We start from the raw sequence: 25,839 nt of genomic DNA on the forward strand, positions 1-25,839 counted from the left end.
GATGGTGCGGGGACAGTGCGCTGCACGGGGGTTCCTCCTAGTCCGGCTCTTCTGCTCCGCGCTCTGGATTTGGGCCTGTTGTTCTCTGACCCGCCTCTCCTCCCGTTCTCTCGCAAACTCTGCTAGCTGCTGACGGCAACACTCAGTACGCTCAGCTGCGGCTGCCCGAGTTTCTCCGGTGAACCCCATCAAATCTTCTCCCGTGGGGTCCCACACGAATTGGGCTTCTTCTAGAGGAGGGGAGACCCGAGTCACGGGCTTCGGAGCCGGGATCAGGGGCTCACACAAGGGCCCTAGTCTCTGTTACCGCTCCAGCTCACAAAACTCCTCGGGCCAGATAAAGGGACGCCCGTCCGGCCATGTGAGCTGGCTGAAGAGGTCCTTTCCCAAACTCGGCACCCTTGGTTTTACGGGCGCGGGCGCGGTGGTGGTGGCGCCCGGGTTGCCCAGGCCTTGCGGCCAGGCCTGGGGCACCTGGAATGTGAAGGGCACCGTTAATACGGCGGCGCCCTGGGCTACCTGGCCTTGCGACCAGGCCGGAGGCTCCGCGGAGGTAGGGGGCGCTGTTGGTGATGCGGGGCCCGGGAGTACTGGGCCTTGCGACCAGGCCGGAGGCTCTTCCTGCTTGGTCACGCTCCGGGTCGGTGCGTGTGACGTCACAGGGGTCGCGGCGGCGGCTTCCGGTCGGGGCCTAGTCATTAGCGGTGACATGGCGGTTACAGGCACGGACGGGGGACTTTCGGGCTCTGCGACGGGGAACCGGGGCAGGTGGGCGGTCTCTCGGTATGGGGTATAAGCGTCCCCTTTACCTGCCTTCATACGTTCGGCTCCCTTCTCAGCGCCGTCTCCGACCTTGGGTCCTCCCGCGTCATCCGTAGAGGCAGTTGGTGTCCTCTCCCAGGGGAGCGTGCTCCGTGGACGGGTTCCAGCTTGCTGGGCCATCTCCCGGCTCCACTCCGCCAGTATCTCACGCTGTACCCGGGCCATCCTCCTTGCGAGGCCCTCCAGGGCAGTCTGTGCACACTCCCGGTCTCGGGGGAGCTGTGCAAGGACCTCCACTAGGCCTAGTGGGGTCGTGGTGTCCAGCAGGCTCCTGACCAACGGGTCGGTGCTGCTCTGCTCTTCTTCCAGCAGGCTCCTGGCCAGCGGGCCGGTGCTGCTCTGCTCTCTGGACATCTCCGGGTAAGCTTCTCTGCTACTCCTCGTTAGACTTCTTGCCTCCGGGTGCGCTCGCTCCAGACTGCTCCAGGCGACACCCATCTTTTCTCTTCTCTTTCGTCTCCTCCCACTTCGAGGGCGGTCCCGGGGCAACTCGGTGACTGTCAGCTCCAGGGGTAGTTCTTTCACGCTGACAGACACCTCTAGCATCACAGTCTCTGTTGGTGGGGGCGGTTTCCACTTTTGGCGCCATTTTCTGTCCTCGCCCACGATGGGAGGCGGCCTCCCGCCCTCCTTTGGCACGCCCATAATGGCGTCCGCTGCTCTTCCAAGGCGGGAAATCTGCGGTTTTGGCGGGAAGCGTCGCCCAGTGGCGGGAAACTCTGCAGATGGCGGGAACAAGCTGGAAATGGCGGACAATCGGCGGGAAACGACTGGTGATGGAGTCCGATGGCGTGGACCCTCCGGAACCGGCGGGAGACTTCTTTCTGAGGTAAACTTGCACTTTTCTTCAGGCACGCAGTACCCGGGTGCTGCGGGCACGTAATCCTGCCGACTACGCCAAAGTTGACGCGCCCCCTGGGACATATTCCTTTTTGAGGGGAATACCCGGCACCGGATCAGATGGAGGGTTGTAGTCTCCGAGCGGCTGTGACCCGGCCCGTGCCCAGGGCGTCAAGCTCAGTGTTATGTGGCAGTCCTTACTGATGTTACTAAAGTTCTTTTGTGTCGACTACGCCACCCGTTGTGATGCGGTCACTGTGGCCGCCGCTGCAGCAGGGTCCGCTGAGGCTGATGGTGGATGCGCAGCTTGGTGGGATAACCCCCAACGGGAGGGGTATAGCCTCAGAGAGGACAGGTGCAGAGGATGGGGGTTGTGGTGATGTAATGCAGACGGCAGTGAAGACAGAGTCGGGTTGTGCAGTTAAGGGTGTTTACTTACTGCAGATGTTGTACTGGTCACTCCAGCTGCTAGTGACCACCCGTGCCGTGCTGCGTCCACCAGGTCCTGGATCCAGCCAACCCCCAAACAAGTCCGGAGCGTGGCCCTGAGCTCTCCCTCTGTCCTTTCTTCAGCCGTCCCCACCAGTGATCCACCTAGGTCCAGCTCCCTCGGGCCTTCTGTTGGGACACCCTTGGCCCTGGGTTCCCTGACCCTTCATGTGGTGTGCATTCGGGGTGGATGTGATGGGTGACCGTGGCAGACGCTGCCCACGGTCTCCGGTCTCTGGCTGGGGAATGTTTTTACCCCCACCAGCTTGGGTTCCGGTACCCTTTTGCTGACTCCTCACCCGGTGCTCTAATTTGGGTTCTTGGGTCCCTTTAGTCTTCCCCCTCTGGGTCTTTCTCTGCTCCACTCTCTCTCTCTCCAGGGCTGCTGTTTCCTTCTCTCTGCCGATTTGTTCTCTGCATCAGACAGGCTCCTCTCCAACTGACTTGTTCTCTGCATCTGACTCTCTGCATCTGACCCTGATTCTAGTTGGTGCCCACCTTATATATCCCTCTATGTGTGAGCTCAGGTGACCAGCACCCAGTGAGCTCCTATCTTTACCCAGGCTGCTCCCCCTATCTGCCCCTACACTACATGGGATGTACCACCCCCCTCCCACTCCAGCCAGGAACAGACTCGGTCGTACCTGCACATTTCTAAGTGGGAGTACCGTCGGCCTGTTCCTCGGAAATGGGATGTATGTAGTGCATGCAGCCTACCGAGCTCAGTTCCACACTCCATCCTTACCCGGGAGTGGAATATCACACCTCTGGGTTGAGGTGCAATACCCCTGTAGCAGCCGAATCCTCAGGGTGCTACACATCCCCCCGACATTTAAAATATTACATTTAGTAAGATTAATTTTAAAACCGGAAACTGTACAAAAAGACTGAATTTGGCTTATCGTTTTTTGTATTGAAGGTACATCACATCCAAACACTGCTACATCATCCATATAGCTTACAACTTTAACTTGTAGACCATTCCCTCCGGGTAAGGGTACTCCACATATTTGCTTATCCCGGCGTATTGTACATAAAAGGGGTTCTATAGCACATATAAAAAGCAGGGGGGACAAAGGGCAACCCTGCTTCACCCCTGATTTTAAAACTACCTCTTTTGTTTTAAAACCATTAACTAAAATCTTACTCGTACAATCATTATAAAAAGCTTTAAGAGACAATAAAAACCCACCCGGAATGCCCATTTTTTCTAAAACTTTAAAAAGATAAAAATGAGACACGCGGTCAAAAGCTTTCTCAAAATCCACCGCTAGGATTGACATCTTTGTCTTTCTGGTTTTTACATCTTCAATACAATCTTTCACCAGGTTTAAATTGTCCCAGATACTACGCCCAGGTACCCCGCATACCTGATTTGCATGAATTACTTTATGTATCACCTTTTTCAACCGATTTGCACAGATCTTAGCCATAATTTTGTAATCACTATTTAAAAGAGTTATCGGCCTCCAGTTTTTAAGATCCGTTTTGTCACCTTTTTTGTATAGTAGTGATACCTCACCTTTCTTCCATGAGTTGAGTAAAACCTTATTATTAAAAACTTCGGAAAACAAATTAAACAAATCATCTTTTAAAATATCATAAAAACTTATATAAAACTCTATGGGGATACCATCAGGGCCCGGCACTTTACCATTTTTAAAACTCTTCATGGTTTCTAAAATCTCTTCCTCACATAGAGGTTGGGATAAAAAACTTTGGGCATCAGCATCTAGGGTGGACTTGATCTCCCCCAGGAAAGTGTGTATTAAATCATGGTCTACAGTTTTTACATTAAAAAGATCATTAAAATAGACATTTACCTTATCCAATATAACGTTGATATTATTATCTCCATCTATGTTATCAATTATTGTTTTCGCCTGTTTGTTTTTCTTAAAAAAATACCTGGAACAAGTCTCATCCTCTTCTACGTGTTTTACCTTTGAACGAAAAATCAGTTCTTTTCCTTTTTGTTCCAACCACTTTGAAATTTCTCCTTTAAGACTCAATATATCATTACCTACATCCAGACCATTGTCTTTGAATTTGTACAATGTCTGTAACCTGATATTAAGAAAATTATAGATCTCAAACTTTTCTTTAGCTTTTTGTATGCTTTTCTTTATAAAGAAATCTTTAATGCTTATTTTCATTCTATCCCACCAGGAGCTAAAAGAAATATTGGGGTTTTTCCTTTTTCTACAGTTTACATAAAACTCAATAAAATCCGATAAAATTTGTGGATCTTTTAAAAGGGACACATTCAATTTCCAAGATTTCTTACCACATTTCTTCTTTCCATTAATCCTCACTCTAAAAGATAAAACCTTGTGATCTGAGAGAATATTAGTTAAAACTTCACATTTCACTGGCAGTATTTTTTCTGAACCTAAAACAAAATCTATCCTGGAGCTACATGTAGAATTGCTCCAGGTGAAACCAGCGTCTATAGGGCTATCCTTGTTACATTCTTTATACACATCAGTTAATTTACAATCATTTATAATATTGCTTAACATTCCAGACGTTTTGTCATAATTTCTACTCACGGAACCGGAGCGTCGGCTTTCGCCTTTTAAAATACAATTAAAATCACCTGCCAGGATAAAAGGTTCAGAAATGTTAATAAATAAAGGTAAAATTTCCAGCATATCAGCCCTTTCATTTTTATCAGGTGACCCATAAAAATTTAAAAACTGCCATCTTGTCCCATCAATAAAAGCCTTAACTAAAAGAATACGACCCGGTAAAATATCTTGGATAAAATCAATAGACACATTTCCCTTAAAAAGTATAGCTACCCCGGCTGATCCGGTTGCATTTGATCCAGACCAGACCGATGGACCATGTTTCCACTCTTCCTTATATTTTTTGTAAGAAATCTTATGAGGGATATGACATTCTTGTAAAAAGAAAACAGAAGCTGTAAAACAGGTTAAAAAATGTAAAACAGTAGCTCTTCTGGTCTTGGATCCTATGCCTCTCACATTGAGGGAAACACCACTAATGTCAGCCATCATAACAAATGGTTAGGAAGAAACAAAAACTGGACTTTACCTATCCGATGGACGGATCAGACCACTTGGACTTTCACCAACGCCCTCTTCTGAATCCACCGTTATCAAAGAGTCTTCATCATCGGAGAAGGAACATTCACTTAAATTAAGACCCGACGCTACTGGGGTGTAGCTCGGAAGGATATTGTGAGAAAGGTTACACTGGGTCTCCATAGGCTGACCATTTAGGTCCTCGTCAGGTGGGTCTCCGAGAGGCTCCGCACTCCCCTGCTGACCCGCAGAGGGTCGTAACACAGGGGCAGGCTGCGCACATGGCGGAGCCTCAGAGTCCCCGGAGGCAGCCAGGTTCGGGGCCCCACCTGGGGCAGCAGAGCCCCGGGACCTCGGGATTCCAGAGTCTACACCCCCGTGAGGGGATGTATCCATCTCCTCCCTATTAGCCACCTCCACGGAACCATTCTTTTTCTTATTATGAGACCTCACCAAATGCCACGTACCGCCCTCGCTCTCGTGAGACCCAGTGGGAATTTTGGGCTCGGTGTCAGCCTTTTGGCGCTCTTTTTTGGCCTTACCGACCGCCCCTTTATGATCTTTCTCAGCCTTCCTTTTAGCCTCCTTATGGTCTTTCAGCCAGCTCCTGGGCTCCTGTGAGTTACCTGTCATTGACTCGGAGGGATTGTTACTAGTCGAAGCGCCCTTATCACCTCCCGAGGCTCCAGGTTGTTGTTCCTCCTCCTGAGGGGTGGTCTGATTGGCCCGTCCATTCCCGGATGTCTTGGACTTCTCCTTTTGTTTTTGTTCATCCTCTCTGAACCTGTGAGGGCAAGAAAAATAGAAATGACCAGGTGTCCGACAAAAAGAGCATTTTTTTTCATTTGGGCACTCCTTTGTGTCATGTTCAGTACTGGCACAATTTCTACAAGTGGCACCACAACTATCCTTAGAGTGCCCATAGAGACCACAATACCTACAGAAAAGTGGCATTCCTGAGAAAAAAAAATCCCCATTAGTTTGCCCTATTTTAAATCGAGCTGGAGGAAGTCTCCCACCTCCAGGGAATTTAGGGTCTCTTTCACATTTTACTAAAAACTTCCATTTTGAGGTCCAGATGTTAAACTCATTCAACACTTTCCCAATCAATTTCACACTTTTAAAATAAACTGACAAAAAGGAAATAACCTCTGGTGCTGTTATGAAGGGTGAGAAGATTTTCACAACCACCATCTTTACCTCATCCAGGACGTGCTCGATAATCTGAATCCCTTTTAGACCAGGGCTATTTTCTACCGACTTAACTCTGGACAAAACATCTTTGAAAATACCTTCGCCAGTAAAGGTTACATCATAATCTCCACGTCGAGGATAATCCTGGATAGAAAGGATTTCGTTGGTTCTGACGTGGAGCAGTTTCTCAAGCACGTCCTGGACTACATATCCCAGATTCCGCATATCGGAACCACCAGCCGTAAAGCGGACCCTTATGGTGTTCTTAAGCCTCGCATATAGAGGCACGAGGTTGGGGTCAACCTCCATGGTATGGCGCAACAAAATGCAAATTGCAACCGCCTGCAATCTGCGCCTTCAGAGCTTTGAGATAAAGCACCTGAAGGCTGGGGGATCGCTGCCCGTTACCCTAGGACTAATCCTTCTCCCTAATAGCAGCAGGCAGGTGAAGCCCACTGAAGTGGACGATCCTGCCAGGCCAAGGAGAGGGGTACCTGAGTGCCCTTCAACTGAAACCGCCTGCTGTGAAGCACTTGGTCTCAGCCAAAAGGCCGAGAAGCGATAACCAGAATTGGTTTCCGACTACGGTGCCACCCAAGGATTCTGAAAAGTCCATTTGTGGAGATGGCCACCTGGACTCCCGTTAAGAAGACATGCTGTCAACCTCTAGATCCCTCACATGCCTGCACTTTTCGGCTTGCTGCTGCTGCAATCCACGCGTTTTAGATCTGCATAACTCCACCTCTTTTAGCACAGTACCCTCAACCCCCGGCTGTTCCCACCCGCCTCAACACCGTTGGAAGGGAGGAGAACCAATTAAGGCGGGGGGGGGGGGGTGGAACGAGCAGCTGTCTACCCTTAGCAGGAGGGTTGCTGATTAATTACCTCTCCTGCTGCTGCTGCTGCTGCTGGCTGTCCAGCAGCAGACTGAAGGTGGCTGCTGCTGTGCGCAGGTATATAAAGGCTCAGAGCCTATTATGACACGCGCAGCCAGCGTTCCATTGCCACATTCCGTCTACTGCAGGCGGGATACCTGGATGGCTGAATGTCACTGAGAAGCTCACAGAGACCGCCATAAGCAACAGTTTAAAAGAATGCCACAGACTAATCAACCAAACTTTTTGGGTTGGTTTCTCTTTTATAGTCTGCAGGCATTAAATGAAAGAAGTCAGTGTTCCAGCAGAGGGAGACAACGTTTCAGAAAAGGCATTGTAGCAAACCAAAAAAGAAATTTTAAGCGCAGCAGAGTAACCAGCTCACATACCTGTTAGCTCAGGTGAGTTTAAAAGGCTGCTGTTGATAACAAGGGCATTTGCTAAATAGATGGTGTGTGTGCAACAATATACTGAAAGGTCAATTATATTGTGCAGCTTATCTCACCACCTGTAGTTATTTAGGTGAAAGCTCCAAAATGCTTGCCTAATATGTCTGTTTATCCAAAAGGAAGTATAGAGGGAGAGCTAGATAGATAGCATTGCATTACATTACGTTACATGGCAATGCAATGCACAGTTGCTGAAGTTGAACCAAAATGAGCTTGTCATCTGGCTTCTGCAACTTTTAACATGAAAAATCCAATGAGGAGAAGAAAAGCAAAGCCAAAGAGTCCATCCCAAAATCCGACAAACAAGCAAAATGAACAAAAAGCATTGAATTCAATTCTTTCTGATTTTAGAAACTGCATTAAAGAAGGGGTGCACCGGTCCTGGAGATACTGCAATACCAGGTCAATGCGTGGAGTGGACAGAGCAAGCTCTTTTTCCATCTCCCTGTTCTAAAAATCCATTTAATATATGGTCCCCAGATAGGGGACGTATCAGATATTAAACTGATAAGAACAGATACTACACTTGATCTTAGCCAAAAGGCCGAGAAGCGATAACCAGAATTGGTTTCCGACTACGGTGCCACCCAAGGATTCTGAAAAGTCCATTTGTGGAGATGGCCACCTGGACTCCCGTTAAGAAGACATGCTGTCAACCTCTAGATCCCTCACATGCCTGCACTTTTCGGCTTGCTGCTGCTGCAATCCACGCGTTTTAGATCTGCATAACTCCACCTCTTTTAGCACAGTACCCTCAACCCCCGGCTGTTCCCACCCGCCTCAACACCGTTGGAAGGGAGGAGAACCAATTAAGGCGGGGGGGGGTGGAACGAGCAGCTGTCTACCCTTAGCAGGAGGGTTGCTGATTAATTACCTCTCCTGCTGCTGCTGCTGCTGGCTGTCCAGCAGCAGACTGAAGGTGGCTGCTGCTGTGCGCAGGTATATAAAGGCTCAGAGCCTATTATGACACGCGCAGCCAGCGTTCCATTGCCACATTCCGTCTACTGCAGGCGGGATACCTGGATGGCTGAATGTCACTGAGAAGCTCACAGAGACCGCCATAAGCAACAGTTTAAAAGAATGCCACAGACTAATCAACCAAACTTTTTGGGTTGGTTTCTCTTTTATAGTCTGCAGGCATTAAATGAAAGAAGTCAGTGTTCCAGCAGAGGGAGACAACGTTTCAGAAAAGGCATTGTAGCAAACCAAAAAAGAAATTTTAAGCGCAGCAGAGTAACCAGCTCACATACCTGTTAGCTCAGGTGAGTTTAAAAGGCTGCTGTTGATAACAAGGGCATTTGCTAAATAGATGGTGTGTGTGCAACAATATACTGAAAGGTCAATTATATTGTGCAGCTTATCTCACCACCTGTAGTTATTTAGGTGAAAGCTCCAAAATGCTTGCCTAATATGTCTGTTTATCCAAAAGGAAGTATAGAGGGAGAGCTAGATAGATAGCATTGCATTACATTACATTACATGGCAATGCAATGCACAGTTGCTGAAGTTGAACCAAAATGAGCTTGTCATCTGGCTTCTGCAACTTTTAACATGAAAAATCCAATGAGGAGAAGAAAAGCAAAGCCAAAGAGTCCATCCCAAAATCCGACAAACAAGCAAAATGAACAAAAAGCATTGAATTCAATTCTTTCTGATTTTAGAAACTGCATTAAAGAAGGGGTGCACCGGTCCTGGAGATACTGCAATACCAGGTCAATGCGTGGAGTGGACAGAGCAAGCTCTTTTTCCATCTCCCTGTTCTAAAAATCCATTTAATATATGGTCCCCAGATAGGGGACGTATCAGATATTAAACTGATAAGAACAGATACTACTCTTGATCTTAGCCAAAAGGCCGAGAAGCGATAACCAGAATTGGTTTCCGACTACGGTGCCACCCAAGGATTCTGAAAAGTCCATTTGTGGAGATGGCCACCTGGACTCCCGTTAAGAAGACATGCTGTCAACCTCTAGATCCCTCACATGCCTGCACTTTTCGGCTTGCTGCTGCTGCAATCCACGCGTTTTAGATCTGCATAACTCCACCTCTTTTAGCACAGTACCCTCAACCCCCGGCTGTTCCCACCCGCCTCAACACCGTTGGAAGGGAGGAGAACCAATTAAGGCGGGGGGGGGGGTGGAACGAGCAGCTGTCTACCCTTAGCAGGAGGGTTGCTGATTAATTACCTCTCCTGCTGCTGCTGCTGCTGGCTGTCCAGCAGCAGACTGAAGGTGGCTGCTGCTGTGCGCAGGTATATAAAGGCTCAGAGCCTATTATGACACGCGCAACCAGCGTTCCATTGCCACATTCCGTCTACTGCAGGCGGGATACCTGGATGGCTGAATGTCACTAAGAAGCTCACAGAGACCGCCATAAGCAGCAGTTTAAAAGAATGCCACAGACTAATCAACCAAACTTTTTGGGTTGGTTTCTCTTTTATAGTCTGCAGGCATTAAATGAAAGAAGTCAGTGTTCCAGCAGAGGGAGACAACGTTTCAGAAAAGGCATTGTAGCAAACCAAAAAAGAAATTTTAAGCGCAGCAGAGTAACCAGCTCACATACCTGTTAGCTCAGGTGAGTTTAAAAGGCTGCTGTTGATAATAAGGGCATTTGCTAAATAGATGGTGTGTGTGCAACAATATACTGAAAGGTCAATTATATTGTGCAGCTTATCTCACCACCTGTAGTTATTTAGGTGAAAGCTCCAAAATGCTTGCCTAATATGTCTGTTTATCCAAAAGGAAGTATAGAGGGAGAGCTAGATAGATAGCATTGCATTACATTACATTACATGGCAATGCAATGCACAGTTGCTGAAGTTGAACCAAAATGAGCTTGTCATCTGGCTTCTGCAACTTTTAACATGAAAAATCCAATGAGGAGAAGAAAAGCAAAGCCAAAGAGTCCATCCCAAAATCTGACAAACAAGCAAAATGAACAAAAAGCATTGAATTCAATTCTTTCTGATTTTAGAAACTGCATTAAAGAAGGGGTGCACCGGTCCTGGAGATACTGCAATACCAGGTCAATGCGTGGAGTGGACAGAGCAAGCTCTTTTTCCATCTCCCTGTTCTAAAAATCCATTTAATATATGGTCCCCAGATAGGGGACGTATCAGATATTAAACTGATAAGAACAGATACTACACTTGATCTTAGCCAAAAGGCCGAGAAGCGATAACCAGAATTGGTTTCCGACTACGGTGCCACCCAAGGATTCTGAAAAGTACATTTGTGGAGATGGCCACCTGGACTCCCGTTAAGAAGACATGCTGTCAACCTCTAGATCCCTCACATGCCTGCACTTTTCGGCTTGCTGCTGCTGCAATCCACGCGTTTTAGATCTGCATAACTCCACCTCTTTTAGCACAGTACCCTCAACCCCCGGCTGTTCCCACCCGCCTCAACACCGTTGGAAGGGAGGAGAACCAATTAAGGCGGGGGGGGGGTGGAACGAGCAGCTGTCTACCCTTAGCAGGAGGGTTGCTGATTAATTACCTCTCCTGCTGCTGCTGCTGCTGGCTGTCCAGCAGCAGACTGAAGGTGGCTGCTGCTGTGCGCAGGTATATATAGGCTCAGAGCCTATTATGACACGCGCAGCCAGCGTTCCATTGCCACATTCCGTCTACTGCAGGCGGGATACCTGGATGGCTGAATGTCACTGAGAAGCTCACAGAGACCGCCATAAGCAACAGTTTAAAAGAATGCCACAGACTAATCAACCAAACTTTTTGGGTTGGTTTCTCTTTTATAGTCTGCAGGCATTAAATGAAAGAAGTCAGTGTTCCAGCAGAGGGAGACAACGTTTCAGAAAAGGCATTGTAGCAAACCAAAAAACAAATTTTAAGCGCAGCAGAGTAACCAGCTCACATACCTGTTAGCTCAGGTGAGTTTAAAAGGCTGCTGTTGATAACAAGGGCATTTGCTAAATAGATGGTGTGTGTGCAACAATATACTGAAAGGTCAATTATATTGTGCAGCTTATCTCACCACCTGTAGTTATTTAGGTGAAAGCTCCAAAATGCTTGCCTAATATGTCTGTTTATCCAAAAGGAAGTATAGAGGGAGAGCTAGATAGATAGCATTGCATTACATTACATTACATGGCAATGCAATGCACAGTTGCTGAATTTGAACCAAAATGAGCTTGTCATCTGGCTTCTGCAACTTTTAACATGAAAAATCCAATGAGGAGAAGAAAAGCAAAGCCAAAGAGTCCATCCCAAAATCCGACAAACAAGCAAAATGAACAAAAAGCATTGAATTCAATTCTTTCTGATTTTAGAAACTGCATTAAAGAAGGGGTGCACCGGTCCTGGAGATACTGCAATACCAGGTCAATGCGTGGAGTGGACAGAGCAAGCTCTTTTTCCATCTCCCTGTTCTAAAAATCCATTTAATATATGGTCCCCAGATAGGGGACGTATCAGATATTAAACTGATAAGAACAGATACTACACTTGATCTTAGCCAAAAGGCCGAGAAGCGATAACCAGAATTGGTTTCCGACTACGGTGCCACCCAAGGATTCTGAAAAGTCCATTTGTGGAGATGGCCACCTGGACTCCCGTTAAGAAGACATGCTGTCAACCTCTAGATCCCTCACATGCCTGCACTTTTCGGCTTGCTGCTGCTGCAATCCACGCGTTTTAGATCTGCATAACTCCACCTCTTTTAGCACAGTACCCTCAACCCCCGGCTGTTCCCACCCGCCTCAACACCGTTGGAAGGGAGGAGAACCAATTAAGGCGGGGGGGGGGTGGAACGAGCAGCTGTCTACCCTTAGCAGGAGGGTTGCTGATTAATTACCTCTCCTGCTGCTGCTGCTGGCTGTCCAGCAGCAGACTGAAGGTGGCTGCTGCTGTGCGCAGGTATATAAAGGCTCAGAGCCTATTATGACACGCGCAGCCAGCGTTCCATTGCCACATTCCGTCTACTGCAGGCGGGATACCTGGATGGCTGAATGTCACTGAGAAGCTCACAGAGACCGCCATAAGCAACAGTTTAAAAGAATGCCACAGACTAATCAACCAAACTTTTTGGGTTGGTTTCTCTTTTATAGTCTGCAGGCATTAAATGAAAGAAGTCAGTGTTCCAGCAGAGGGAGACAACGTTTCAGAAAAGGCATTGTAGCAAACCAAAAAAGAAATTTTAAGCGCAGCAGAGTAACCAGCTCACATACCTGTTAGCTCAGGTGAGTTTAAAAGGCTGCTGTTGATAACAAGGGCATTTGCTAAATAGATGGTGTGTGTGCAACAATATACTGAAAGGTCAATTATATTGTGCAGCTTATCTCACCACCTGTAGTTATTTAGGTGAAAGCTCCAAAATGCTTGCCTAATATGTCTGTTTATCCAAAAGGAAGTATAGAGGGAGAGCTAGATAGATAGCATTGCATTACATTACATTACATGGCAATGCAATGCACAGTTGCTGAAGTTGAACCAAAATGAGCTTGTCATCTGGCTTCTGCAACTTTTAACATGAAAAATCCAATGAGGAGAAGAAAAGCAAAGCCAAAGAGTCCATCCCAAAATCCGACAAACAAGCAAAATGAACAAAAAGCATTGAATTCAATTCTTTCTGATTTTAGAAACTGCATTAAAGAAGGGGTGCACCGGTCCTGGAGATACTGCAATACCAGGTCAATGCGTGGAGTGGACAGAGCAAGCTCTTTTTCCATCTCCCTGTTCTAAAAATCCATTTAATATATGGTCCCCAGATAGGGGACGTATCAGATATTAAACTGATAAGAACAGATACTACACTTGATCTTAGCCAAAAGGCCGAGAAGCGATAACCAGAATTGGTTTCCGACTACGGTGCCACCCAAGGATTCTGAAAAGTCCATTTGTGGAGATGGCCACCTGGACTCCCGTTAAGAAGATATGCTGTCAACCTCTAGATCCCTCACATGCCTGCACTTTTCGGCTTGCTGCTGCTGCAATCCACGCGTTTTAGATCTGCATAACTCCACCTCTTTTAGCACAGTACCCTCAACCCCCGGCTGTTCCCACCCGCCTCAACACCGTTGGAAGGGAGGAGAACCAATTAAGGCGGGGGGGGGTGGAACGAGCAGCTGTCTACCCTTAGCAGGAGGGTTGCTGATTAATTACCTCTCCTGCTGCTGCTGCTGCTGGCTGTCCAGCAGCAGACTGAAGGTGGCTGCTGCTGTGCGCAGGTATATAAAGGCTCAGAGCCTATTATGACACGCGCAGCCAGCGTTCCATTGCCACATTCCGTCTACTGCAGGCGGGATACCTGGATGGCTGAATGTCACTGAGAAGCTCACAGAGACCGCCATAAGCAACAGTTTAAAAGAATGCCACAGACTAATCAACCAAACTTTTTGGGTTGGTTTCTCTTTTATAGTCTGCAGGCATTAAATGAAAGAAGTCAGTGTTCCAGCAGAGGGAGACAACGTTTCAGAAAAGGCATTGTAGCAAACCAAAAAAGAAATTTTAAGCGCAGCAGAGTAACCAGCTCACATACCTGTTAGCTCAGGTGAGTTTAAAAGGCTGCTGTTGATAACAAGGGCATTTGCTAAATAGATGGTGTGTGTGCAACAATATACTGAAAGGTCAATTATATTGTGCAGCTTATCTCACCACCTGTAGTTATTTAGGTGAAAGCTCCAAAATGCTTGCCTAATATGTCTGTTTATCCAAAAGGAAGTATAGAGGGAGAGCTAGATAGATAGCATTGCATTACATTACATTACATGGCAATGCAATGCACAGTTGCTGAAGTTGAACCAAAATGAGCTTGTCATCTGGCTTCTGCAACTTTTAACATGAAAAATCCAATGAGGAGAAGAAAAGCAAAGCCAAAGAGTCCATCCCAAAATCCGACAAACAAGCAAAATGAACAAAAAGCATTGAATTCAATTCTTTCTGATTTTAGAAACTGCATTAAAGAAGGGGTGCACCGGTCCTGGAGATACTGCAATACCAGGTCAATGCGTGGAGTGGACAGAGCAAGCTCTTTTTCCATCTCCCTGTTCTAAAAATCCATTTAATATATGGTCCCCAGATAGGGGACGTATCAGATATTAAACTGATAAGAACAGATACTACACTTGATCTTAGCCAAAAGGCCGAGAAGCGATAACCAGAATTGGTTTCCGACTACGGTGCCACCCAAGGATTCTGAAAAGTCCATTTGTGGAGATGGCCACCTGGACTCCCGTTAAGAAGACATGCTGTCAACCTCTAGATCCCTCACATGCCTGCACTTTTCGGCTTGCTGCTGCTGCAATCCACGCGTTTTAGATCTGCATAACTCCACCTCTTTTAGCACAGTACCCTCAACCCCCGGCTGTTCCCACCCGCCTCAACACCGTTGGAAGGGAGGAGAACCAATTAAGGCGGGGGGGGGGGTGGAACGAGCAGCTGTCTACCCTTAGCAGGAGGGTTGCTGATTAATTACCTCTCCTGCTGCTGCTACTGATGGCTGTCCAGCAGCAGACTGAAGGTGGCTGCTGCTGTGCGCAGGTATATAAAGGCTCAGAGCCTATTATGACACGCGCAGCCAGCGTTCCATTGCCACATTCCGTCTACTGCAGGCGGGATACCTGGATGGCTGAATGTCACTGAGAAGCTCACAGAGACCGCCGTAAGCAACAGTTTAAAAGAATGCCACAGACTAATCAACCAAACTTTTTGGGTTGGTTTCTCTTTTATAGTCTGCAGGCATTAAATGAAAGAAGTCAGTGTTCCCGCAGAGGGAGACAACGTTTCAGAAAAGGCATTGTAGCAAACCAAAAAAGAAATTTTAAGCGCAGCAGAGTAACCAGCTCACATACCTGTTAGCTCAGGTGAGTTTAAAAGGCTGCTGTTGATAACAAGGGCATTTGCTAAATAGATGGTGTGTGTGCAACAATATACTGAAAGGTCAATAATATTGTGCAGCTTATCTCACCACCTGTAGTTATTTAGGTGAAAGCTCCAAAATGCTTGCCTAATATGTCTGTTTATCCAAAAGGAAGTATAGAGGGAGAGCTAGATAGATAGCATTGCATTACATTACATTACATGGCAATGCAATGCACAGTTGCTGAAGTTGAACCAAAATGAGCTTGTCATCTGGCTTCTGCAACTTTTAACATGAAAAATCCAATGAGGAGAAGAAAAGCAAAGCCAAAGAGTCCATCCCAAAATCCGACAAACAAGCAAAATGAACAAAAAGCATTGAATTCAATTCTTTCTGATTTTAGAAACTGCATTAAAGAAGGGGTGCACCGGTCCTGGAGATACTGCAATACCAGGTCAATGCGTGGAGTGGACAGAGCAAGCTCTTTTTCCATCTCCCTGTTCTAAAAATCCATTTAATATATGGTCCCCAGATAGGGGACGTATCAGATATTAAACTGATAAGAACAGATACTACACTTGATCTTAGCCAAAAGGCCGAGAAGCGATAACCAGAATTGGTTTCCGACTACGGTGCCACCCAAGGATTCTGAAAAGTCCATTTGTGGAGATGGCCACCTGGACTCCCGTTAAGAAGATATGCTGTCAACCTCTAGATCCCTCACATGCCTGCACTTTTCGGCTTGCTGCTGCTGCAATCCACGCGTTTTAGATCTGCATAACTCCACCTCTTTTAGCACAGTACCCTCAACCCCCGGCTGTTCCCACCCGCCTCAACACCGTTGGAAGGGAGGAGAACCAATTAAGGCGGGGGGGGGGTGGAACGAGCAGCTGTCTACCCTTAGCAGGAGGGTTGCTGATTAATTACCTCTCCTGCTGCTGCTGCTGCTGGCTGTCCAGCAGCAGACTGAAGGTGGCTGCTGCTGTGCGCAGGTATATAAAGGCTCAGAGCCTATTATGACACGCGCAGCCAGCGTTCCATTGCCACATTCCGTCTACTGCAGGCGGGATACCTGGATGGCTGAATGTCACTGAGAAGCTCACAGAGACCGCCATAAGCAACAGTTTAAAAGAATGCCACAGACTAATCAACCAAACTTTTTGGGTTGGTTTCTCTTTTATAGTCTGCAGGCATTAAATGAAAGAAGTCAGTGTTCCAGCAGAGGGAGACAACGTTTCAGAAAAGGCATTGTAGCAAACCAAAAAAGAAATTTTAAGCGCAGCAGAGTAACCAGCTCACATACCTGTTAGCTCAGGTGAGTTTAAAAGGCTGCTGTTGATAACAAGGGCATTTGGTAAATAGATGGTGTGTGTGCAACAATATACTGAAAGGTCAATTATATTGTGCAGCTTATCTCACCACCTGTAGTTATTTAGGTGAAAGCTCCAAAATGCTTGCCTAATATGTCTGTTTATCCAAAAGGAAGTATAGAGGGAGAGCTAGATAGATAGCATTGCATTACATTACATTACATGGCAATGCAATGCACAGTTGCTGAAGTTGAACCAAAATGAGCTTGTCATCTGGCTTCTGCAACTTTTAACATGAAAAATCCAATGAGGAGAAGAAAAGCAAAGCCAAAGAGTCCATCCCAAAATCCGACAAACAAGCAAAATGAACAAAAAGCATTGAATTCAATTCTTTCTGATTTTAGAAACTGCATTAAAGAAGGGGTGCACCGGTCCTGGAGATACTGCAATACCAGGTCAATGCGTGGAGTGGACAGAGCAAGCTCTTTTTCCATCTCCCTGTTCTAAAAATCCATTTAATATATGGTCCCCAGATAGGGGACGTATCAGATATTAAACTGATAAGAACAGATACTACACTTGATCTTAGCCAAAAGGCCGAGAAGCGATAACCAGAATTGGTTTCCGACTACGGTGCCACCCAAGGATTCTGAAAAGTCCATTTGTGGAGAAGGCCACCTGGACTCCCGTTAAGAAGACATGCTGTCAACCTCTAGATCCCTCACATGCCTGCACTTTTCGGCTTGCTGCTGCTGCAATCCACGCGTTTTAGATCTGCATAACTCCACCTCTTTTAGCACAGTACCCTCAACCCCCGGCTGTTCCCACCCGCCTCAACACCGTTGGAAGGGAGGAGAACCAATTAAGGCGGGGGGGGTGGAACGAGCAGCTGTCTACCCTTAGCAGGAGGGTTGCTGATTAATTACCTCTCCTGCTGCTGCTGCTGCTGGCTGTCCAGCAGCAGACTGAAGGTGGCTGCTGCTGTGCGCAGGTATATAAAGGCTCAGAGCCTATTATGACACGCGCAGCCAGCGTTCCATTGCCACATTCCGTCTACTGCAGGCGGGATACCTGGATGGCTGAATGTCACTGAGAAGCTCACAGAGACCGCCATAAGCAACAGTTTAAAAGAATGCCACAGACTAATCAACCAAACTTTTTGGGTTGGTTTCTCTTTTATAGTCTGCAGGCATTAAATGAAAGAAGTCAGTGTTCCAGCAGAGGGAGACAACGTTTCAGAAAAGGCATTGTAGCAAACCAAAAAATAAATTTTAAGCGCAGCAGAGTAACCAGCTCACATACCTGTTAGCTCAGGTGAGTTTAAAAGGCTGCTGTTGATAACAAGGGCATTTGCTAAATAGATGGTGTGTGTGCAACAATATACTGAAAGGTCAATTATATTGTGCAGCTTATCTCACCACCTGTAGTTATTTAGGTGAAAGCTCCAAAATGCTTGCCTAATATGTCTGTTTATCCAAAAGGAAGTATAGAGGGAGAGCTAGATAGATAGCATTGCATTACATTACATTACATGGCAATGCAATGCACAGTTGCTGAAGTTGAACCAAAATGAGCTTGTCATCTGGCTTCTGCAACTTTTAACATGAAAAATCCAATGAGGAGAAGAAAAGCAAAGCCAAAGAGTCCATCCCAAAATCCGACAAACAAGCAAAATGAACAAAAAGCATTGAATTCAATTCTTTCTGATTTTAGAAACTGCATTAAAGAAGGGGTGCACCGGTCCTGGAGATACTGCAATACCAGGTCAATGCGTGGAGTGGACAGAGCAAGCTCTTTTTCCATCTCCCTGTTCTAAAAATCCATTTAATATATGGTCCCCAGATAGGGGACGTATCAGATATTAAACTGATAAGAACAGATTTTTTTTTTAATTTGGCTATCCCCTGCAGAGGGATAAAACCGTTTATTAAAACTTTAACAAATTACAAGCATAATTAAACAAATACCAAACGTTAAAAGACAAATGAAATTTACAAAACAAAAAAATACAAAGATTTTAAATAATTAGGTTCCATTGGTCAACAAGCCATTTTTTGGAAATATGTACATTCTTCTTTTTGTCAATTAAATAATAAGTATACATTTCACATAAACATAAACTTAAAACATCATTCACTGATAAAACATCTTGTTTAAAAATAGCAATGTTGCGCGCTTTCCAGAGAGATGACTTGGCGCAGTTCACTGTCTTCCAAGCCATTGTGTACTGGTCCATTGTGGGGCATTCCATAAGTCCGTATAGCACAGTTTTATATGTAAAGTCCTTGAGGTCTGCCACCCTTTCCAGTAGGGGGAGCAGTCTTCTCCAGAAATCCTTTGCAAAATTACATGTCCATAATAGATGTTCCACCGTTTCCTCGTCTTGGCATCCGGCTCTTGGGCAGATGGCAGACCTCACAAATCCTCTTCTGTATTGGAATGCCCGGCAAGGAAGACAGCGGTGCATGCAACTCCAAGCCAGATCTCTCTGTTCATTAAAAAGATAAAAAACGTTAATCATTTTCCAGATAGACATAGATTTGTCATCATCATATCTGTCAACATTACATATTTCCTCACTTTTACGTATTTCTTGAATTAGTTTCTTACTATTTCTTAATTCCTCTATTTTCTTAGTCCCTAAATTAAAATCGGACACTATTTTCCTTAAAATCTCATAATGCGTCGACAAATTAAAAGCATGGGGCACAGATATATTAACTTCATACCATCCAAACTTTCTCATAAAAAATCCTGTATTAAAACGCATAAAAAAGGACCAATAGTGATTCTTAAAAAGGGCATTAAAACAGTAAACGAACAGATGGATTAAAAGAAACCTATTAAAATCTGGAAAATCTTTACCACCTTTTACTTTTGATTTCATCACGATTTCTCTTTTCAGCTTTTCCATTTTTGAGTTCCAAAAGAAGGTAAAACAGGTTTTGGTTATCTTTTTTAAAACATTAACAGGCGGGGGGAAAACCATGCTAAGATACAATAAAAGAGGTAAAATCACCATCTTTAAAACCAATACTTTACCCTCCATTGTAAGTCTCCTCATGTTCCACATACATATTTTCGTATTTACTTTCTGTGTAACTGTTTCCCAACTATTATAACCATCATTATTTTCAGTGAATGATATACCTAAAATGGAAATGGATTCGGAGACATTAATTGGTACATCACGTAAAATCATCCCCCCAACACTTAAAATGTTACACTTATTAAAATTGATTTTAAAACCAGAAGCTAGACAAAAGGATTGCACTTGATGGAGAGTGGCCGTAAGTGATGGTGCATCTGTACACAAGACCGCCACGTCATCCATGTAGCCTACAACCTTGGCCTCCAAACCACCGCTTCCAGGCAGAGGGACACCGCATATCTGTTTATTTTGGCGTATTGCACATAACATTGGTTCCAGTGCACAGATAAACAGTAGGGGGGACAGAGGGCATCCCTGTTTCACCCCTGACCGTAAAAATACCTCTTGTGTCTTAAAACCATTCACTAAAATCTTACTTGTACAATCCTTGTAAAATGCTTTAAGCGATAGTAAAAACCCTTCTGGTATGCCCATTTTCTCTAAAACTTTAAAAAGATAAAAGTGTGAGACACGGTCAAATGCTTTTTCAAAATCAATAGATAAAATCGCCATTTTCCCCTTTCTGTCTTTCACATCCTCAATACAGTCTTTCACTAAATTCAGATTGTCCCATATACTGCGCCCCGGCACCCCACACACTTGATTAGAATGAATAACTTTGCTGATGACTTCTTTTAGACGATTTGCACAAATTTTAGCCATTATTTTATAGTCACAATTTAAAAGTGTTATTGGTCTCCAGTTTTCTAATTTTGATTTATCACCTTTTTTGTATAGGAGGGAGACTTCACCTTTCTTCCAGGAATTTAATAAAACCTTATTATTAAAAACCTCAGTAAACAAATAAAACAAATCATCTTTTAAAATATCATAAAAACATACATAAAATTCTATTGGGATGCCATCAGGACCAGGGACCTTTCCAGTTTTAAAACTTTTAATAGTTTTTAACACTTCTTGTTCCGTTAAAACTTGGGATAAAAACTCTTGGGATGCGGGATCTAAAACAGCTGTTAGTCCTTGCAGCGAATCATCCATTAATTTATTATCTATATTTTTTCCATTAAAAAGATTAGAAAAAAAAACCTCAACTTTACCCAGCATATTTTTTATATTATTCTCACCATCTATATGGTCAATTATCACTTTTTCTTTTTTATTTTTCCTAAAAAAATATCTGGAACACTTTTCATTTTCTTCTATATGTTGTACTCTAGAACGAAAAATTATCTCTTTTCCTTTTTGTTCTAGCCATTTTGAAATCTCTTCTTTTAAGTTTGAAATATCAAGTTGTACATCTATCCCATTGTCTCTGAGCTTAAATAATGTTTGTAGGCGGGTATTTAAAATTCTATATTCTTCATATTTTTCTTTGGCTCTACATATACTCTTTTTAATAAAAAAGTCTTTTATTTTTACTTTCATTCTATCCCACCATACACTCATAGTCTCATTTGTTTTTTTCCCTTTTCTACATTTCCTATAAAACTCAATAAAATCTGATAAAATCTGCGGGTCGGTTAAAAGGGATACGTTCATTTTCCAGCTTTTCTTACCACATTTTTTGTTGTCATTTACTTTTATGGTAAAGGATAAAAGTTTATGGTCTGAAAATATATTAGTTAAAACTTCACATTTGGCAGGTATTGTTTTATCTGAACCAAAAATAAAATCAATCCTAGAGCTACAATTAGCATTGCTCCAAGTGAAACCGGCGTCCTCTGGGCTGTCACTATGACACTCTTTATATATGTCTATCAATTTAGCATCTTTGACTATATCATGTAGCATACCTGAGGTTTTATCGTAGTTCCTGCTTACAGAGCTGGAGCGCCGGTTTTCACCTTTTAAAACACAATTAAAATCCCCTGCTAAGATAAAAGGTTCAGAGTTATTAATAAATAATGGTAAAAGATCAAGCATTTCGGCTCTTTCATTTTTCTCTGGGGATCCATAAAAATTTAAAAACTGCCATCTAATACCATCAATAAAAGCTTTCACTAATAAAATACGACCTGGTAAAATTTCCTGAATAAAATCAATTAAAACGTTCCCTTTAAAAAGTATGGCTACACCCGCTGATCCTGCAGCATTCGATCCGGACCAGACAGATGGCCCACACTTCCACTCATCTTTATATTTTTGATATGACATTTCATGTGGGATATTACATTCTTGCAGAAAAAATACAGATGCAGTAAAACACGTAAAAAAATTAAAAAGAGCAGTTCTTCTCGTGTTAGATTTTATGCCTCTCACGTTGAGGGAAATACCTTTGAGTTCAGCCATCATTAGAAAATGTAAAAATTTTACTTAGGTAACTAAGAGCAACGGATTTACCTGTCCGATGAACCTGATCAGACCACTGGGCTTGCGCCTCCCTCCTCATCTGATAGTATCGTCACGAGAGTCTCCGTGGAGGAGGAAAGATTACCACATTTATATAAACCCGACGCTACACTGGCATAGCTCGGAGGGCTGGCTGGCAGAACCCGCTGGGTCTCCATTGGCTGGCCATGCAGTTCCTCATCAGGTGGGTCCCCGAGGGGTTCCGCCGCCCCTGTTTGACCTGTAGAAGGTCGTCCTATAGGAGGAGGTTGCGCACAAGGCAGAGCCTCTGACTCTTCAGAGGCAGCAAGATCCCGGTCCCCACCTGTAGCAGCGGAGACCGAAACCTCTGAGGGTCCAGCGTCCACGTCCCCTTCTGGAGAAGTGTCCATCTGTTCACCTCCTGCTGCCTCCTCCGAACCACCCTTTTTCTTTTTCTTAGGACCCACCTTTATCCACTCAGCGCCCTCAGCCCTAGGAGACCCAGACTGGGCAAGGGCTTCTGTGTCGGCCTTTTGCCGGTCCCTTTTGACCTTTCCAGTAGTGCCCTTCTGCTCCTTCTCAGCCCTCCTTTTGGACTCCCGCAGGTCCTGCAGCCAGGTTTTGGGATTTGGTATTTTACCTGTCATAGACTCTGGAGACACTTCACTATTTGGTACGCCCTTATTGTCTCCAGAGGCTCCAGGTTGTTGTTCCTCCTCCTGAGGGGTGGTCTGATCTTTTGGTCCTTGGTCGGACGTCTTGGACTTCCCCTTTTGCTCATCTTCCCGAAATCTGTGAGGGCAAGAAAAATAAAAGTGACCTGGAGTCTGGCAAAAACTGCATTTCTTTTCCTTAGGGCATTCTTTTGTCTCATGTTCTTCACTAGCACAATTTCTACATGATACATGACAGTTTTCTTTTGAATGACCATAGCGCCCACAATTTCTGCAATATACTGGCATCCCAGAAAAGAAGAAATCCCCATTTGTTTGCCCAATTTTGAAACGGGCAGGGGGGAGCCGTATACCACCTGGTGTATTTGGATCTCTTGTACACTTCACAAGGAATTTCCACTTAGATGTCCATATGTTATATTCGTTTAATATCTTCCCAATACATTTAACACTTTTAAAATAAATTGCTAGAAATGACATTACTTCTGGAGCAGAAACAAAGGGCGAAAATACTTTTACAATAACCAGTCTTACCTCATCCAGGACGTGCTCAACAATTTGTATCCCTTTCAAAACAGGACTATTTTCAACTTTTTTTAACTTTTCTAGTACATCTCTAAAAATACCTTCTCCGGTGAATGTGATGTCATAGTCACCTCTTCTGGGATAATCCTGGATGGAGAGAATTTCATTCCTTTGTACGCCAAGAAGGTTCCTGAGCACGTCCTGGACTACATACCCTAATTTCCTCATATCCGAGCCACCCGCCGTGAAGTGAACTCGGATAGAGTTTTTTAGCCTCGCATAAAGAGGCACGAGGTTAGGGTCAACCTCCATGGAAAAACGCAACAAGGTTGCAAATTGCAGCCGCTTGCAATCTGCGCTCCCAGTGTTCTTGCAGCGAAAAACACCTGGAAGCTGGGGGATCGCAACTCGTTACCCTGGGACTAAGCCCTCTCCCTAATAGCAGCAAGCAGGTTAAGTCCACCAAAGTGGACGATCCTGCCAGGCCAAGGAGAGGGGTACCCGAGTGCCCTTCAACCACAATCTCCTGCAATAAAGCACTTGATCGTAGCCAAAAGGCCGAGAAGCGATAACCAGAATTGGTTTCCGACTACGGTGCCACCCAAGGATTCTGAAAAGTCCATTTGTGGAGATGGCCACCTGGACTCCCGTTAAGAAGACATGCTGTCAACCTCTAGATCCCTCACATGCCTGCACTTTTCGGCTTGCTGCTGCTGCAATCCACGCGTTTTAGATCTGCATAACTCCACCTCTTTTAGCACAGTACCCTCAACCCCCGGCTGTTCCCACCCGCCTCAACACCGTTGGAAGGGAGGAGAACCAATTAAGGCGGGGGGGGTGGAACGAGCAGCTGTCTACCCTTAGCAGGAGGGTTGCTGATTAATTACCTCTCCTGCTGCTGCTGCTGCTGGCTGTCCAGCAGCAGACTGAAGGTGGCTGCTGCTGTGCGCAGGTATATAAAGGCTCAGAGCCTATTATGACACGCGCAGCCAGCGTTCCATTGCCACATTCCGTCTACTGCAGGCGGGATACCTGGATGGCTGAATGTCACTGAGAAGCTCACAGAGACCGCCATAAGCAACAGTTTAAAAGAATGCCACAGACTAATCAACCAAACTTTTTGGGTTGGTTTCTCTTTTATAGTCTGCAGGCATTAAATGAAAGAAGTCAGTGTTCCAGCAGAGGGAGACAACGTTTCAGAAAAGGCATTGTAGCAAACCAAAAAAGAAATTTTAAGCGCAGCAGAGTAACCAGCTCACATACCTGTTAGCTCAGGTGAGTTTAAAAGGCTGCTGTTGATAACAAGGGCATTTGCTAAATAGATGGTGTGTGTGCAACAATATACTGAAAGGTCAATTATATTGTGCAGCTTATCTCACCACCTGTAGTTATTTAGGTGAAAGCTCCAAAATGCTTGCCTAATATGTCTGTTTATCCAAAAGGAAGTATAGAGGGAGAGCTAGATAGATAGCATTGCATTACATTACATTACATGGCAATGCAATGCACAGTTGCTGAAGTTGAACCAAAATGAGCTTGTCATCTGGCTTCTGCAACTTTTAACATGAAAAATCCAATGAGGAGAAGAAAAGCAAAGCCAAAGAGTCCATCCCAAAATCCGACAAACAAGCAAAATGAACAAAAAGCATTGAATTCAATTCTTTCTGATTTTAGAAACTGCATTAAAGAAGGGGTGCACCGGTCCTGGAGATACTGCAATACCAGGTCAATGCGTGGAGTGGACAGAGCAAGCTCTTTTTCCATCTCCCTGTTCTAAAAATCCATTTAATATATGGTCCCCAGATAGGGGACGTATCAGATATTAAACTGATAAGAACAGATACTACACTTGATCTTAGCCAAAAGGCCAAGAAGCGATAACCAGAATTGGTTTCCGACTACGGTGCCACCCAAGGATTCTGAAAAGTCCATTTGTGGAGATGGCCACCTGGACTCCCGTTAAGAAGACATGCTGTCAACCTCTAGATCCCTCACATGCCTGCACTTTTCGGCTTGCTGCTGCTGCAATCCACGCGTTTTAGATCTGCATAACTCCACCTCTTTTAGCACAGTACCCTCAACCCCCGGCTGTTCCCACCCGCCTCAACACCGTTGGAAGGGAGGAGAACCAATTAAGGCGGGGGGGGGAGTGGAACGAGCAGCTGTCTACCCTTAGCAGGAGGGTTGCTGATTAATTACCTCTCCTGCTGCTGCTGCTGCTGGCTGTCCAGCAGCAGACTGAAGGTGGCTGCTGCTGTGCGCAGGTATATAAAGGCTCAGAGCCTATTATGACACGCGCAGCCAGCGTTCCATTGCCACATTCCGTCTACTGCAGGCGGGATACCTGGATGGCTGAATGTCACTGAGAAGCTCACAGA

General features: G+C 45.2%; 10 non-coding genes across 10 annotated transcripts; all 10 read right to left on the reverse strand.

Moving 5' to 3' along the window:
* Positions 1–8,084: 8,084 nt before the first annotated feature.
* On the reverse strand, positions 8,085–8,275 carry LOC141186652 (U2 spliceosomal RNA). Its single transcript, XR_012260910.1, has one exon. It is a non-coding gene; the product is annotated as a U2 spliceosomal RNA (small nuclear RNA).
* A 1,119-nt stretch (positions 8,276–9,394) lies between these two features.
* LOC141184813 (U2 spliceosomal RNA) lies at positions 9,395–9,585 on the reverse strand. Its single transcript, XR_012259533.1, has one exon. It is a non-coding gene; the product is annotated as a U2 spliceosomal RNA (small nuclear RNA).
* Positions 9,586–10,706: 1,121 nt separating this feature from the next.
* LOC141186653 (U2 spliceosomal RNA) lies at positions 10,707–10,897 on the reverse strand. Its single transcript, XR_012260911.1, has one exon. It is a non-coding gene; the product is annotated as a U2 spliceosomal RNA (small nuclear RNA).
* A 1,120-nt stretch (positions 10,898–12,017) lies between these two features.
* On the reverse strand, positions 12,018–12,208 carry LOC141186655 (U2 spliceosomal RNA). Its single transcript, XR_012260913.1, has one exon. It is a non-coding gene; the product is annotated as a U2 spliceosomal RNA (small nuclear RNA).
* Positions 12,209–13,325: 1,117 nt separating this feature from the next.
* On the reverse strand, positions 13,326–13,516 carry LOC141186656 (U2 spliceosomal RNA). The gene has a single exon (XR_012260914.1). It is a non-coding gene; the product is annotated as a U2 spliceosomal RNA (small nuclear RNA).
* Positions 13,517–14,635: 1,119 nt separating this feature from the next.
* Positions 14,636–14,826, reverse strand: LOC141186657 (U2 spliceosomal RNA). The gene has a single exon (XR_012260915.1). It is a non-coding gene; the product is annotated as a U2 spliceosomal RNA (small nuclear RNA).
* A 1,121-nt stretch (positions 14,827–15,947) lies between these two features.
* Positions 15,948–16,138, reverse strand: LOC141186659 (U2 spliceosomal RNA). The gene has a single exon (XR_012260916.1). It is a non-coding gene; the product is annotated as a U2 spliceosomal RNA (small nuclear RNA).
* A 1,120-nt stretch (positions 16,139–17,258) lies between these two features.
* On the reverse strand, positions 17,259–17,449 carry LOC141186660 (U2 spliceosomal RNA). Its single transcript, XR_012260917.1, has one exon. It is a non-coding gene; the product is annotated as a U2 spliceosomal RNA (small nuclear RNA).
* Positions 17,450–18,567: 1,118 nt separating this feature from the next.
* Positions 18,568–18,756, reverse strand: LOC141185757 (U2 spliceosomal RNA). Its single transcript, XR_012260377.1, has one exon. It is a non-coding gene; the product is annotated as a U2 spliceosomal RNA (small nuclear RNA).
* A 6,393-nt stretch (positions 18,757–25,149) lies between these two features.
* LOC141191198 (U2 spliceosomal RNA) lies at positions 25,150–25,340 on the reverse strand. Its single transcript, XR_012265197.1, has one exon. It is a non-coding gene; the product is annotated as a U2 spliceosomal RNA (small nuclear RNA).
* Between the last annotated feature and the right edge of the window lie 499 nt (positions 25,341–25,839).

This window comes from Phyllobates terribilis, unplaced genomic scaffold, assembly GCF_046119375.1.
Source record: "Phyllobates terribilis strain yellow unplaced genomic scaffold, ASM4611937v1 Scaffold_40__1_contigs__length_11209783, whole genome shotgun sequence".
In the NCBI taxonomy this organism is placed as follows: Eukaryota; Metazoa; Chordata; class Amphibia; order Anura; family Dendrobatidae; genus Phyllobates; species Phyllobates terribilis.